Genomic DNA, 13,479 nt, shown 5'->3' on the forward strand with positions numbered 1-13,479 from the left:
TACCAAAAATAGAATACTGAAACAATATGGGATTGGTAGGGAGACAAACCATAAATGACTCTTAATCTCACAAAACAAACTGGGGGTTGCTGGGGGGAGGTGGGATTGGGAGAGGGGGAGCGGGCTATGGACATTGGGGAGGGGAGGCGAACCATAAGAGACTATGGACTCTGAAAAACAACCTGAGGGTTTTGAAGGGTCAGGGGTGGGAAGTTGGGGGAACAGGTGGTGGGTGATGGGGAGGGCACGTTTTGCATGGAGCACTGGGTGTTGTGCAAAAAGAATGAATACTGTTACGCTGAAAAAAAAATAAATAAAAAGGGAAACAGTGCAAAAAAAAAGTGAATAAAATGAAAAAAAAAATAGAATACTCAGATCACAAAATATTCCATTTGATTTCCTTTTTGACACAGCAGCTAGCTTATGTTATGTGATGTGGGAAACAAAAGCAGAAGAAAAATTGTTAAATTTCCTACTACTTACCAGCCTGTTGACAAGTCCTTGAAACAGGTTGAGTGACATTTCTCTAGGGACTCAACCGCCTTGATGTTAACTTTGCTAAGGGCAAAAGACAACCTTAGCATGACCCTCCATGATCCTGTAAGTCTACTTTAATATATAAAAATTCCTTTGGAAACTTCCTTTATCTCTACCCCCCAAATTACATGTTGGTAATCATCCCACAAGCATGTGACCAATGATATATATCTGAAGGGTCTCATGACTAATGTTTTATTAAAGAGTAATAAATGACTTCTTCCTGACAATAACTAACACCCTCAGAGTCCTGGAAACCTTGTTTTCAAAATTCCTTAGAAATTTACACTATCCCTAACCCTTTCCCAACTTGAAGGTATATAATGGGCCACTCCTCATGACTGAAATGAGGTTCTTTCTGTCCACAGGTCTTGTCCCTGTTCTTTAGTAAAACCACCTTTTTGCACCAAAAATATCTCAAGAATTTTCTCTTAGTAATTGGAAACCCAACATCTTCCCTACATCATTATGTATTTTAAAAATCCTTTATATTCTGGTCTTTTCAGTGTACTAATGGGTTGATTAATAGCTTTAATAAGCTCTAAGACTGTAAGGTGTGACAAATGTAAAGAAATCTGTTACCACGAATATTCCAACATACTCTCTTAACAAAGAGGGTTCCCACAGTAAGTGGGAATACAAATTGTTCACAGTTTAGGGAAAATATACTTAACCTGCATGCAACAATTTCACTGCTAGAAATTATTCATCACTATATTTGAAAAAGCACACTAATGTGTATGTAAGAGGTTATTCATTGTATTATTTGTACTGGAGTGGAGGTAATACTAAACAAACAAATGTTCATTAATAGAGACTTGGTTATCAAATTTGGGTACATTCATTCAACAAATTACTCTGGAAATGTTAAAAATAATGAGGTGGAACAAATTTAGAGTAGGAATGGAAACCATCTTATAAACACAATATAAGTAGATAAAAATATCTTTTATGAAGAAATAGGCAAAAAAATGTTTTCTTCAATAATATGAGGAATCATTAAAAAGCTGTTGGGTGGGGGCACCTGGGTGGCTCCGTGGGTTAAAGCCTCTGCCTTTGGCTCAGGTCACGAACCCAGGGTCCTGGGATAGAGCTCCGCATCGGGCTCTCTGCTTGGCAGGGAGCCTGCTTCCTCCTCTCTCTCTCTGCCTGCCTCTCTGTCTACTTGTGATCTCTACCTGTCAAATAAATAAATAAAATCTTTAAAAAAAAAAATGTTGTTGGGTAACATTCATTTTCATGTCATACTTAGTGCACTGGTTGAACACCCCTACCATCCTATGTGTTCAATCCAATACTATTTATTTTTAATTTCCAGAGTGATTATCAAGGATAATGAGCCATTTTAATATTCTCCTTCATATTATTATTTTTAAATAAATAATTTAAAAATTAACTAATAAGATGCTAATCTAGAGCATAGATTTATGTTATATAAAAGAATAAAATCACTATAAAGCTAGTTTGTTTCTTATGGGATTTTTAATTCAGCTCTAGAAGTTTGAAAATTGAATCTCCTATTTCTTCATATATTAATATTCAAAAACCTTACATAATAAGAAAAATTTATTTGCTTAACATTTCTATTGTCTAGGGAAAAATGATTATGAATATTGAAAAAGTCACTACCTTGTAGAACTACAATAATTTTACAGATTAGAATAATAAAAATAATAATTTTCATAGTGTGATTATCATTTCAATTCATGAATTTCATCATTTGCATACGCCTTACAGACTTCTGAATTCAGACTTTTGCTTTACTAATTAAGTACTTTTTAACGTTTAAGAAAGAAATTGAGGCTGTTTTGCAATTGGTGACACATTAACATCATTATGCAAAACTGAACTTTTTGTACAACTATATTTTTACGACTTTCAGTAATTTCTAAAGGTATCTGTAACATTCTGTTAAAGTTATTCTGTTCCAATTCTGAATTGGTAACAACTAATACAAATTATTTCTTGGTTTCAATAAATATATTTCTTGAATAAATAAATAATAATGAAATTACATATGTACTTAAGTAAAACTGAATTAGCTATGAGCATTTATCCAAACTGCCCTCATCTAACATTCAATTATTTTTAATAAATATCCATTATTCAGAACACTGAAAGATCTAGGATTTTCCCATAATTATAAGCTAGAAATATAGTCAGTTATTTTTTAGGGATGCTGTCATAAGGCACAACACAGCTGGATCAGAAACAAGTACCTCCACTGTTCACAGCAAAAGTTGTAGCAAGAGTTTCTTGTAGGTAATGTTTCCAATCCCCAAGGGACAGCACAGGTGGGCTGAGATAAATGACTGTGCATCCAGAGGGTTACATTATAGGAAAGAAGCACTATGATCTGAGGTCATCTACTACTTTTATTGTAAACCCACTCTTCATCTGGAAGGGAGGCATTACATGAAGATTGCATACTGCAAGCACTTTTTCTGAGAAATGGCCCATGTAGAGTACCCAAGGCTTTGCATTCTCTTTTTCTATTTCTTTTTTATGAATGCTTATAGCAACTTTATTCATAATAACAAAACCTAGACACAATCCAGACATTTTTAAACATATGAATAAACTTCTCTGGTACATCCAAATCATGGAACACCATTTACCAAGAAATACAAAAGTGCTTTTAAGAGACAGAAAAACCTGTATGAAACTCTGGAGAACTATGATGAGTAAAAAATAAATCCTGGGGTGCGTGGGTGGCTCAGTCAGCTAAGCATCTGCCCTCCGCTCAGGTCATAATGTTCCGGATCTGGGATTGAGCCCTACGTGGGGCTCTCTGCTCAGCGGTGAGTCTGCTTCTCCCTCTACCTTTCTCCTCATTTGTGCTCTATTTCTTTCTCAAATAAATAAATAAAATATTTAAGAAAAAAAAACAAAATGTTACATACAGTATGATTCCATTTATAAAATATTCTTAAAATGACAAAGTTATAGAAATGGTTAGTGGTTGCTCGAAGTTAAAGTGAAGGTAGATAAGAAGGAAGAGGTATGGCTATAAAAGGTCAACATGAAGAATCCAGCTGCTGATAGAAATGGTCTGTATCTTGACTATATCAATGTCAATATCCTACTTGTGATACTTTCCTACAGTTTTGTAAATGTCACCTTAGAGGGAATTGAGTAAAGGGTACATGAGATTTTTTGGTGTCATCCTTTAAAATGGCATGTGAATCTATAATTATCTTAAAGTAAAGAGTTTGATTTAAAAAGAGTTTGATTTAAAAAGCAATGTGTGCCTTCTTTTACAATTTGGGGTAATCTTCCAAAAATAGAGGTCATTATTTTTATTCCCTTGTATATCTTTCACTAAAGAAATGGTGAAAGAGGAGAAATAAAGGAACATGTAAGAATTTGCATTCAATTCTCAGCAAAATAGTTTTAACTCACAGGACCTTGGAAAGGTCATCTCACTATAATTATTAACATTTTTATTTAAATTAAGAGAGTTTTATTATATGACCCACACAATATTTACATTGTGTCTCTACCATAAAACATGATTGACATATGATGAATTCAGTTTTTTGTGGGGTCTTCTGAAAGCTGTTTTAATGTATGACTATAAAAAATGTATAGAGTATAGAAAAAAGTCAGTGATATGAAACTCAATTCTTTTAAAAATTAATTAGGAATAGGTTAAAAAAAACCAGAAGGGAATCATAAACCAGTAAAGTAAATATTAGAAGCACCACGAATAACCTAACAAAAAGCAACTGAAAGTAGCAGCAACTGTTTTTAAAAACTAAACACAGCCAGGATCAAGGAAGGAAATGTTATCCCTAGTGACGTTAGAAGATTCACATATATCAGTTACACTTAGAGTTTGGATTAAGTATATAAGTCTGAAATGAAAACTATGTAGTTTTCTCAGATAAAATCACCCTAGGTTCAACACAAGAAAATTAATGACTCCCAAATCAGAAAAAAAAAAAAAAAAAAAGAATCTCTATTAGTGGGTTTGGTGGTTGGTTGTCCACAAATGTGTTGAGGTTGGGAAAAAAAATGTAGAAAGAGATAAAAATGAAGGGGTGAAAGGATATAAACAGAGATTACAGGAAATATCAGTTACAGACTCAGTGATCTGCTGCCCCTGATCGGGAACATGTGGTTTTTATTTCACTACTTTACGAAGAGAAGAGAATGTAAAAAAAATATCTCATTCAAGATGTTACTTGCCTAGCAGCTGTCACTGCAACTCTTAATCTTTTATTAAAATTCTTATTAAATATTTAAAATATGTGTCATAATACTGAAAAATAAGACTAACAGGAAGCATAATGCCAAAGTCCATATGATATTGTCATTGAGCAAAATGCAGAAATACTTGGTTAATATAAATTTACTGAAGGCTTACTTATTGAAACAGACCCATATGAGAGTAGAAAGATCCTTTAAATGTTCCTCCTATTTGCTAAATGATACACAAATGTCCTGCTTATACTAACCTTGAACTGTTTAATCACCTCAATTTGTAAAGATTTTATTTACTTGGCAGAGAGAGAGCACAAGCAGGGGTGCAGCAGGCAGAAGGAGAGGGAGAAACGGCTCCCCGCCAAGCAAGGAGCCCATGTAGGGCTCAATTCCAGGACCCTGAGATCATGACCTGAGCTGAAGGCAGATGCTTAACTAATTGAGCCAGGCAGAAACCCTGTATCTCTCTGTATTTTTTTTTTTTTTAAAGATTTTCTTCAAGTAGGCATAGAGGCAGGCAGAGGGAGAGAGAGAGGAGGAAGCAGGCTCCCTGCTGAACAGAGATCCTGATGTGGGGCTCGATCCCAGGACCCTGAGATCTTGACTGGAGCCAAAGGCAGAGGCTTTAACCCACTGAGCCACCCAGGCGCCCCTATCTCTCTTTATTTTTAAGTGCAGTGTTCATGAGTCACTCCATGACTATTTCAATTCCATATTTCTATTTTCAGATAAAAACATTGGACTTCAGTGCAATTTAAGCGGATGCAAAAAACACAAATGTTTTGGACAGGTGCCAGGTCTGGATCTAATAAAGCCAAAAACAAACACACAAACAAACAAACAAACAAAACAAATAAAAATGTAAGAATAGTTATCTGCCAAATGGAATGCCCTGTATTGGGGAACAGGGAAAATTTTTCTGTAGTATTTCTACACAGCCTGTGGCCTTTTTTATTCTAGACTATCATTTCAAAGATATCACAGACAGTCTTGGAAGATAAAGGAGTGTCTCCTTTGGGAGAAGCAGCAGCTATCTTTCCCGACCAGGATAATAATAGGTCTTTCTGAGGCAAGTGCCAGGCCTATTTGCTAGCAGCCTTCTTTTAAGATGTGGCATTTGCTAATATTGGGGTTCCTCGGGTGGAACACAAACACATTCTCCTGGATATGCCCTGCATGACCTTCATACAGGGCCATGGAAACCTATCTGGACCTCAAGCAAAGGCTACCTGCACTGCTGCAAGAAATAAATTGTTTTGCCTTTGCTGCGTTTTCTAAGCATTTATAAAACTGTGGCAAGCTAATTTGTTAACTTGAAACTAGGTGAAAGTCATGCCCATTAGAGTTCTAAACATCCAGAAATCCATGAGGCCCATGTCTTCTCACCTCCCCCGCTTTGCCCATCTTGCCAGGCTCCAAAGCCTTTTCATGTGTCTGAACAGATGATCAAAAGGCAAGCATGTCATCTGTATCTTGGCACCTGTTTCTCCATAAACAGGAGATGTAAGAACATCTTATTGTCTAATTTGAATCCTTTTCAGTGCAAAAGAAAGAAAATGTGATGTACTCTGTGATGCCTGCCCCATCTCAAACACTTGGGCCCATCTTTGGGAGCTGGGAGAAGAGAATGTAAATATCCCTTGTGATGGAAGGAATTTACATAGAAAGCCATCATAGCTCTCTCCTGGATGTCAGCTCTGAGCCTGGAGGGATGTATACCCTCCCACCCCTTCCACACTACTGATAGTCAGAGATCCGAGGCATTCCTGGAATGGCCTACCATTGGAATCCCTTTCTCAGCTTGAACTCAATGTCATGGTTTTGGGACCTTAGGATAAGACGATACATGTCTGGAGTGAGCATTGTCCTTCCATCAGGGATCTTCTTTTGGAAACTGAGAAAAGAAACAGCGCAATTGAGAGTGGGGCCTGACACTCCTTTGACACTCTGAAAATAGGGAGAGAAGAAATGTGTCAAATATCCAAGAGTAGATCTTAAGCCCCTGTGACTGCAGGAGCAGGAGGGGAATTGATATCTTCCAAAGGCCCCATGCACACAGGTTCTACCTTTCCTCCTTTGAATCTATTTTACCGATGAGTTCAGGATAGACACTTCATAGTGGACAAGAAGTGAGGCATAGCTCAGCTTTGGAGTGAAGCTGGAAGAGAATAGAGAGAAGTGGATACATTGTTGCCACTTTCCCAATATCCTTGAGGTTTCCTAAGTCCAGAAGAAATAGCTCTTAAGTCCCTAAACAGTTTTGGGCAAAGGAATAGACAGTAGGACTCACCTTCAATTGCCCAGGAGTATCCTAGAAAATTTTTTAATAACAGAAATAATGATTTTTTAAAAATATTAAATGATAAGCAACTACCAGTGTTTAAGATACACAACATGATTTGGTAATACATTAAAAAAAAAGATTTATTTATTTATTCTAAAAATAGAGAGCACACACGAGGAGGAGGGGAGAGAGAGGAGAGAGAAGTGGATTCTGTGCTGAGCTGAGAGGACCACGCGGGCCTCAGTCTCAGGACCCTGAGATCACGACCTGAGCAGTAATCAAGAGTTGGACACTCAACTGACTGAGATGCCCAGGCACACTGTTGATTCACTTTTCAGTAAAACTTTCCTGAACAGGGGTGCCTGGGTGCCTCAGTTGGTTAAGCTTCTGACTCTTGATTTCTGCTCAGGTGATGATCTCAAGGTTATGAGATTGAGCCCCATGTTGAGCTCTGCACAGGACGTGGATTCTGCTTAAAATTCTCTTCCTCTCCCTCTTTCCCCTTGCTCTCTTTTTCTCTCTCTCTGTCTTAAAACAAACAAAAACAAACAAACAAAAAACCCAAAAGACAACCCCCCAAAAACCAAAAAAAAAAAAACCTTTCCTGAGTAGTCTCATAGAAATTTCTTGATCTATGTTAACAAAGGTAGCATGACTCTATCAATTAAACTGATCTATACAGCACCTGTCAATGAAAACCAAAGGACTATTTCATTCAAAAGCATAGATGAAAAACTACCAACTGAAAACTGGCAATCCTCTTGCTATGAGTCCAAAACATCTTAAAATAAAATTCGTCATGACCAAATAAATTTTAATTCAGATATAATTTATAATAGGAACGGTATTGTGATTGCATTTTGTATAAATACATAAAAGGGAAACGGAAATGAAAGATTTAAGATTAACTCAATAAATAAAGCACTGGGAAAAATCCACATCCTTTCCTTATCATTACAGGAGTTGAAATAAATAAATATAAATCAATAAACAATTAAATAAATAAATATCAGGAAAAATGCCTCTAATCAAATTCTAAGAACAATGTTCCTATTTTATTAAAAAAAGAAAGGGTTCATTCCCTTTGGCATACAAATATTCTGTAATATCTTTCATTTTAAAATAAAAAGATAATTCTTAATTCTACTTCCCTTGACAACTGTAATTCACCCTCTTCTCTCCTTTATAGCAATGAAGCTCCAAAATTTGTATATCACTGCCCATTCTCTTTTGACGTCTCTTTAATTAGCCTTTGGTGCTGTTCCTTGGTACTTTTCTATACTATATTTTGGTACTATTCATTCTACTGCTTTGTACAAAGTCACAAATGAGTAAGTGCCATGGTCAATCTTCATTGTTTTTCTTCCTTAGTTTTTGTAGTATTTTTTTTAATCTTTCTTATTCCACTTGTTATATTTGACTTCAGATACCAAACTTCCCGATGTTTCTCTCCCTTCAGTGACAACTATCCTTTGTTCATTAATCTTTCTACTTATGTATCCTGAATTCTGGAGTGCTTCAAGATCTAATTTCTAAGTCTTCTTTCATGTATACACGGGTTTTGACTGGCATGATTTGATTTTGAGTCTTTAACAACCATGTGCTAATAATACTCAGTTTTACATATCCAGACCCAGACTCTCTTCCAGACTAGATTCCTACCCATCTGCCTACAAGGTATATTCACTTGAGATCTAATACATCATCTTAATCTCAGTATGACCAAAATCAATCTTGGTTTTCAACCTACAACCTCCACCAGCTTTTATATCCTGTTACTTGTTTGTGATACTCAGTTGCTGAAGAAAATTGTTTGAAGTTGGTGGTGGCTCCTTTCCCTCACATCTTAAGTCAAATCTAGTATCAAATCCTATTTTATTTACATATGTCTCAAATTGAAGTATTTTCACCACTTCACCCTGTATCTATCACTTTTTTCTAAACCACTGTCATCATACAATAATTTCTTAACCACTATTGCCTTTCCACACTAAATTTTACACATTATAGTCAGAAGGATCCTCAAAACATGATGTTCATAACATGCCATCTCTTTTTTAGAACACTTCATTGGCTTCCCAATGCTCATGGAAGAAAAATCCAAATCTTTTACCTTGGTGTAAGGAGACCCTTCATGATCTGTCCTGGATCTATGTTCTTAACTCCTCTCTTATTCTCCTCGTCACTTTCCAGCTACCATCTTAGGAGTCCTCAAATACAACAGACACTTTGCATTGGCTGTGACTTTCAGTGTTCCTTCCACCTGTTCTCTTCTGTCTAAATATACAACTTTGCTCCAGATCTTTCCCCAGGTCTGGTTACAGCTTTATGGTTAGCTCACCACCTGAAGTTGTAGTACATACAATTTTACTTAGTACCTTGTTCATTCATTTATTCATTCATTCATTCATTTAAATATGTCCATACCACTGAAATGTAAGCAGTGTGACACAGGAAATGTGTCAGTTTTCTTCATTATTCTATTCTTATTATTCAGATAGTGATGAACATGATATTAATCTTTCCCAAAAATGTCAAAAAATAAATGAGGTAGGGAATTTAGACAATGGTCATATCATGCAGGACCCTGATATGGAGCTTAGATTTGATTCTCAATGTGATGAAAATTTTGAAGAGGTTTCAGACATGGTTTGATTTATGATTTCTGAAGCTCATTCTCACATCCTTTGAGAACAATCTGGAAGAAAGTGAATGGAAACAGGGAACCTATTTAGCATGTTCATTTAGTGATTTGGAATATTTATTTTCTTACTTGGAAAAAATAAATGTTTTTGATATTCTTATACCTCAATGATTTCTAAATGGATTAAGCATTAAAAATAAAACCGTAAAATGTGAGAAAAAAGTATATAAATATTTTTATAAAGTCACATTACAACTATCATATGATCTCCCTGATATGAGGACATGGAGAAGCAACATGGGGGGTTAGGGGGATAGGAGAAGAATAAATGAAACAAGATGGGATTGGGAGGGAGACAAACCATAAATGACTCTTAATCTCACAAAACAAACTGGGGGTTGCTGGGGGAAGGTGGGATTGGGAGAGGGGGAGGGGGCTATGGACATTGGGGAGGGTATGTGCTATCGTGAGTGCTGTGAAGTGTGTAAACCTGGCGATTCACAAACCTGTACCCATGGGGATAAAAATACATTATATGTTTATTAAAAAAAAAAAAAATTTGGAAGGGGAGGCGAACCATAAGAGACTATGGACTCTGAAAAACAACCTGAGGGTTTTGAAGGGTCAGGGGTGGGAGGTTGGGGGAACAGGTGGTGGGTAATAGGGAGGGCACGTTTTGCATGGAGCACTGGGTATTGTGCAAAAACAATGAATACTGTTATGCTGAAAAAATAAATAAAATGGAAAAAACAAAAAACAAAAAACAAAAAACAGATGCATTATGGGATAAAAAAAAAGAAGTGGCTTCTAGGTAAGACATCAAAGATTAGAAAAGTTAGAGAGTTTTTTAAAATAGAATTACAAAAATTTTAAAATTTCTAAATGATTAAATTATCATAAGGTAAGATAAGGTAAGATAAAAAGTAAATAGTAATCTGAAAACACATGGAATAAATTGCAAATAAAAGAAGTTAATTATATAAATATTTTAAAGATTCTTATTATTTCTAATCACTTATATACCAAAGAAAAATGATTGCAACAAACAATAAAGGCAATTCAAAAGTTTTTAAATTTTTAATGAACATGTACAAATAATGTTAAACTTACTGCTAATTAAGATACACATTAAGATAGCAAATTGATTCTATTCCTAATTTAATCAACTTTAATTAAACAAAAATTTACTCAAATCATATCATTTGTTGACAAGGTAAGAGTGAAATTAAAAATGACTTATTTACAATATAAATATAAATTGGGGCAAACTTTCTGGAAAAACCATTATTAATAAAGAAATTAATAATCAAAATTAATATAAATTTTAAAATTGCAGACAGTCTTGAACATCCAGTCAATGTGCTTCATCTATTTTTTTTAAAAGATTTTATTTATTTATTTGACAGACAGAGATCGCAAGCCGGCAGAGAGGCAGGCAGAGAGAAAGGAGGAAGCAGGCTCCCCACAGAGCAGAAAGCCCGATGTGGGGCTCGATCCCAGGACCCTGGGATCATGACCTGAGCCGAAGGCAGAGGCTTTAACCCACTGAGCCACCCAGGCACCCCTATAGGAAACTTCTCTAAGGAAAACCCCAGAAGAATGAAAAATATGTGTGTAAGAGGACATTGATCACAACAGTCTAATGGATAAATGGAAAATTAACATATGGTTAAATTATATTAAAATTAAAGTACATATTTTATAAAAAGAGTATGATAAATTATAGAAGGGGATTATATTCAACAATAATGCTTTAAAGATGAAGATGAATATCTATGTATATGAGGATAATATTCTACTCCAACCTCTATTTGTTTACAAATAATATATTTTGGGTGTCTTAAAGAGAATGCCTTATCAGTTTATGATCTATACTATTTTTTTAATTCAAGTATGATTAACTTATAAAGTATTATATTAGTTTTAGGTGTACAATCTACTATTTTTTGATGCTCTGCTGTTCAATTTATTCTACTCTTCTGTACATAGAAAGGCTCTTTTTATTTAATAGACTTTATTTTTTAGTACAGTGTTCGTTCTGCAGCAAAATTTAGAGGAAGGTACAGAGATTTCCCATCTGCCTGCTGCACCCACACGTGCACAGCCTTGCCATTATTAATATTCCCCATCAGAGTTGTGTGTTTCTCCCTGCACAGGTTTTTGTGTGGAAATAAGTTTTCAAGTCTTGTGGAAAGGTATCAAGAGGCACAAGTGTAATGATATCTCATTATTGTTATAATTTGCTTTTCCCTAATGACATATGATGTGGAGCATCTTTTCATATGCTTATTTGCCATCTGTATGTCTTCTTTAGTGAGGTGTCTGTTAATATCTTTGGCCCATTTTTAAATCAGGTTGTTTGCTTTATTATTGTTGAGTTTAAGAGTTCTTCTTATGTTTTGAATAACAGTCTTTATCGAATACTTTTTCCACAAATTTTCTTGCAGTCTGTGACTGTTTTTATATTAATGTATAAGCAATTACTCATGCATGTTGAAAATAAGGTGGCATATGTCATGATTAGTACACTAAAGACAGCAAACATGATGATAGTTACAATATGCTGTAAGAGAAATAAAAATATTTACATTTAATTTTGAATAATGGGCTGAACTTCATTTTGATTAGTGAAAGGTATACTATGGGTGGATAGGGTTTGAGATAAGGTAGAAGTAAATATTTTGGGATACAGGTGTATATACGCATTTTTGTCTCTAAATCATCTTAGTGTTAATAAAATGGTCCCACTATAACATTCAGATTTTTATTCTGAATATATTTATAAATTGATATAAAATATACAGTAGACAGAGACCTGAAAAGAAAGGTAAAATCTTATAGAATCCATAAATTTTTTATTTTTGAAACTTTGGTTAGCATATTGAAGAAAACATCAGTATCAGTTATTTACCTTGTAAGTGTCATAGTGGTTAAGAAATTTTGTTAACTTTCTTGTTTAAGATAATTGTCTTAATGCTCTAGTGAAGAGTAGGATGTCATTTCTAGTGATATTTTGGTGATAACAGTATTCTATAGGCAGAAACAAAAACTTGGATAAAAGCTATCGAGGAGTTTAAGAACTACTATTTTAACCTCTCTGATTTCAATAAGAATGCATTTGGACTCACAGCACAAAATGATAGACAATGCATATTAATCTTTCTTTGGGAATAATATAGCAAATAGAACAAATGCATACTCCATTAAAGTAAATTTCATTTCCCATCCAAAAGTTATCTCATTCTCTTCCCACCTGACTCACCCTTCTTAATCAATAGTTCTGTTTATTCTATCTCTTCTGTATCTCATATATCATTTTTTTCTTCCCAATATCACTGCATTGATAGTGGTGCTCATGTTTCCTCAAAAAAAAGAAAGGGCGGCGAGGGGTGCCTAGGTAGCCCAGTGGGTTAAAGCCTCTGCCTTCAGCTCTGATCATGATCCCAGGGTCCTGGGATCGAGCCCCATATGGGGCTCTCTGTTCAGCAGGGAGCTTGCTTCCCCCTCTCTCTGCCTGCCTCTCTGCCTACTTGTCATTTCTCTTTCTGTCAAATAAATAAATAAAATCTTTAAAAAAAAGTGGGGGGGACAAAACAACCTCCTCTAATCTAGCCTACTCTTGAAACTCTATGAGGTGACTTTTCTTAGGATAATACAACATAAACTCCCCACTGAAGTAAAAAATGCTTTTAAGTAGAAATCATTAGACTTTTATGGACAACAATGATTTGTGCTTTTCAGAAATGGTATTTGAAATTTAAATTTAACATGGAAACATCGTAGAATAAGTTATATTACTCTAATTGGG

Source organism: Meles meles, chromosome 2 (genome assembly GCF_922984935.1).
Source record: "Meles meles chromosome 2, mMelMel3.1 paternal haplotype, whole genome shotgun sequence".
In the NCBI taxonomy this organism is placed as follows: Eukaryota; Metazoa; Chordata; class Mammalia; order Carnivora; family Mustelidae; genus Meles; species Meles meles.